Below are 4,366 nucleotides of genomic sequence, written 5' to 3'. Positions count from 1 at the left end.
TGCATATGGATCATTTCGTTTTTTCTAATATGAATTATTTACTTCTACTTAGTAAGGGTTTTAATCCCTAAGCGCGGCTGAAAGCCGCCTACGCAGAGGAAAGTTCTGCGCAAAAATACGTCCGCCCTTCTTTTCCGGCAATACAGAAAGGAGAATTCTACTTAGTAAGGGTTATAATCCCTAAGCGCGGCCGAAGGCCGCCTACGCAGAAAGAAGTTCTGCACAAAAGTACTTCCGGCCCCCTTTTCCGGCAACACAGAAAGGAGAATTCTACTTAGTAAGGGTTATAATCCCTAAGCGCGGCCGAAGGCCGCCTACGCAGAAAGAAGTTCTTCGCAAAAATACTTCCGGCCCCCTTTTCCGGCAACACAGAAAGGAGAATTCTACTTAGTAAGGGTTATAATCCCTAAGCGCGGCCGAAGGCCGCCTACGCAGAAAGAAGTTCTGCGCAAAAATACTTCCGGCCCCCTTTTCCGTTAACACAGAAAGGAGAATCCTACTTAGTAAGGGTTATAATCCCTAAGTGCGACCGAAGGCCGCCTACGCAGAAAGAAGTTCTGCGCAAAAATACTTCCGGTCCCCTTTTGCGGCAACACAGAAAGGAGAATTCTACTTAGTAAGGGTTATAATCCCTAAGCGCGGCCGAAGGCCGCCTACGCAGAAAGAAGTTCTGCGCAAAAATACTTCCGGTCCCCTTTTCCGGCAACACAGAAAGGAGAATTCTACTTAGTAAGGGTTATAATCCCTAAGCGCGGCCGAAGGCCACCTACTCAGAAAGAAGTTCTGCGCAAAAATACTTCCGGTCCCGTTTTGCGGCAACACAGAAAGGAGAATTCTACTTAGTAAGGGTTATAATCCCTAAGCGCGGCCGAAGGCCGCCTACGCAGAAAGAAGTTCTGCGCAAAAATACTTCCGGTCCCCTTTTCCGGCAACACAGAAAGGAGAATTCTACTTAGTAAGGGTTATAATCCCTAAGCGCGGCCGAAGGCCGCCTACTCAGAAAGAAGTTCGTTTTCATGTATGCACTATTTCGGTTTTTGTCATATGCATTACTTCGGTTTTGAGTCGAAACTGTGCATGTATGCATTACTTCGGTTTTTGTCATATGCATTATTTCGGTTTTGAACCGAAACTGTGCATGTATGCATTACTTCGTTTTTCGCATATGCGTTATTTCGGTTTTCAAACGAAAGTGTGCATATGCATAATTTCGGTTTTTCTAATATGCATTATTGCGGTTTTTAACCGAAACTGTGCATATATGCATTATTTCGGTTTTTTTTCGTATGCATTATTTCGGTTTTTTTCATATGCATTATTTCGTATGCACATATGCACAATTTCAGGGTGCCAAAAATGACCATTATTGAGAAAAATTACAAATAAAATTTCGTTGCGAATTTTCACCGTGAAAATGGAAAATTTTGGAAAACGCATAGCACCATCAGATAGTCCGTACCAAAATCTATATAAATCATGGTTTTTGAATTATTTTTCCCATTTTCTGTCTACTTTTCAGCTATTCGAAAACAAGCCAGTTTTGCACCGCTCAGCGCGCTTCGGACATTTGACGTGAATCGCCTCATATATTAAAAAGTCTTTTTTTTGCCTTCTTAAACTTCAAAAAAATAATTCTCGGAAACTGTATGTGTCAAATGAAAATAAGTAAGTAAGTATAAGTAAGTAAGAAAGTCTACGTTCGGGCGGAGCCGAACATTAAATACCCGGCGCAAGTACCGCTACATGGTAAGCCGGGTTGTATAAATTTTGAGTAAATTAGCGTCCTTAAATTTCGCAATATGTAGTTTCAAGCATTTCTGCAATTTACCGTTATATGAAAAGCGGCCGTAATTTTAGTCCGATTTCAATAACGCTTTGCTTTTACGTGGCAAGGACAATAACCATACCGAGTTTGGTACAAATTGGTACAACGGTTACCGAGATACATATATGTGATTATAAGTGGGTGGTACCACGCCCATTTTCCAAAGTTTTATCATAAACGTATTTCTTGGTAAAGAATTGTTGCAAGCATCAATTTTGAATAAATTAGCTTTAATATTTACTGATTTTTCGATGATTTCGTATATTGGATGTGGGCGCGGTTATTGTCCGGTTTTAAAAATTTGCAGCCATTTGGTATGCTGTATCAAGGCTAACAACCGTGCCAAGTTTGGAAGAAATTGGTGCAGCGGTTACCAAGATATACACATGTAACCATAAGTGGGCGTGGCTACGCCCATTTTCCAAGAATTTATAATATTCTTACTTCTCGTCTAAAAGTTATTTCAAATATCAATTTTGAGTGAATTATCTTCAGTAATTACTAAAATATCGCAGTTTTCGTATTTCTGAAAATTACCGTTATATGGGAGGTAGGCGTGGTTATTGTCCAATTTTGCCCATTTTCAATACCATTCATCCTACGCCCGAAATAAGTGCACGTACCAAGTTTCGTTAAGATATCTAAATTTTACTCGTGTTATCGTGTGCACAGGCTGACGGACGGACGGACAGACAGTCACCGCTTAATCGATTTCTCTTTTCATTCTGATCATTTATGTATACATTTGTCTATATCTATTTCGATTCGTTTTGCCTGTTACAAACAAACGTTATGTGAACAAAGTTATAATACCATTGTGCACAAGTGCGCTCGGGTATAAAAATATGCGTATCATATTTTTACCCAAAGAATGCAAAGTAAAATAATTTGAGCGGGAAACAATTTTTGGTGTAAATTTTGCATGGATTGACCCATATATAAAAATATGAAATGTTTTTCGTATGACCTCGATGCCTGACCAAACGACTGAACCGATTTCAGTTCTGTAAAAAGCACCCTTTTGGACCTTATCTTTGGAAGGTTTTTTGATTTAAAAAATTTTAAAATTTTTTGTTGTTGTTACCAAAAATTTAAGAAAGCTGAGACGTCACGATTTCACAATTACATAGAGTTTTCCGTATATTGAATGTCACTAAACTACTAAACGGCTGGACCGATTTCGTTCATATTTGGAACATATGTCAGCACCTTGAAGTGAAATATTTCGACTAAAAATTTGATCGCTATGTGGCGCTGGGGTCGGGATATTTATAAAAATTGCATTTACTTGCCGATTTGGCTCATATTTTGAACATAAGTTAGCCAATTGAAAAGGAATATTTGGACTAAAAAATTACGCGATAGGAGGCGTTGGGGTCGGGATATTCTCAAAAATTAATTTACGCTAAGAGAAGGATAGATATCTACTATATATGTATTTGTGGAAGTATGTATGTATGTATTGTAGCAAGTCAAATAGGTTAAGATACTGCAGGGTTAATTTGAATATTAGCCGTTAGCTTGTCTCCTCTTATTATCCTCTATTCTCATAAACGTTGTACAGAGAACGTTAAATTCAGAGAAGCTGCAATTACGAATATGTAATAATATATACATATGTATGTATGTAAAAGTGATGCAGGCATATGAAATTGGCAAACTCATTGATGATTTGCCGTCGGCATTTGGGTCGAAAAAAATCGACTTTTACTTTTTTACCGATTTTGATGGTAGATGCTACGCTATTTTCAATGGAACAAAAGTTTTCTAGCTGCCTTAGTTTTTTCACAAACTCACTTTAAAGATGGACGCATTAACAAAAAAATGTACAAATGCAATGCACTTATTAACTTCAAAATTGTTTTTGAGTTTTACTGCAATACCAGTAGATATTATTTGTAAATAATATTTCTGGAGTCAAATGAAAATCCATTTCCCAGGCATGGGCATATGGATGCTTGTAGTACACACAGATGCGATCAACTAATTAGCAAAGAAATTCAAAATGATATTGTTTGCAAATTATGTTTATTTATTTGTTTTTAATAATTTCCCTTAAAAAATATTCAATCTATAACAGAAACCACAATAATAAAACTGTAAAAGCTTCCACAAATTGCAAAACACTTAATCAAACTTCAAAAAATTGTTATCGAAATTTCCAAATTTTTAATTAGAATATTTAGAAAATTTTCGGGTATGCAGCTCTGTAGCCCATTCAATCAAGTACACTAAAGTGCAAGTTTCTAGTCGTTAGAAATTACCGTTGATTTCTTAGAATTTTTTTTTTGTGGAGGGTGTTCGCATTTTCTTCCATACAACACATGATCAAAATTTTTTTTGTACGCACTTAGTCAATGAAATTTCATGTGCGGCGCTGGCACACAGAGAGAGTATTCTCCTAACAAAACTGAGCACCCCGGTTCGAATCTCAGCTGGCGCAAATTTCTATTTTTTAAAAGTGTCAATTAATGTAGCATGTATAATGATACATATATGTATGCTTGGGAAATGCATTTTCATTTGACTTCAAAGCTATTG

This window comes from Rhagoletis pomonella, unplaced genomic scaffold (genome assembly GCF_013731165.1).
Source record: "Rhagoletis pomonella isolate Grant_MI unplaced genomic scaffold, Rhpom_1.0 Rhpom_scaffold_00014, whole genome shotgun sequence".
NCBI classification, from domain to species: Eukaryota; Metazoa; Arthropoda; class Insecta; order Diptera; family Tephritidae; genus Rhagoletis; species Rhagoletis pomonella.
This window is presented reverse-complemented; position numbering follows the sequence as displayed.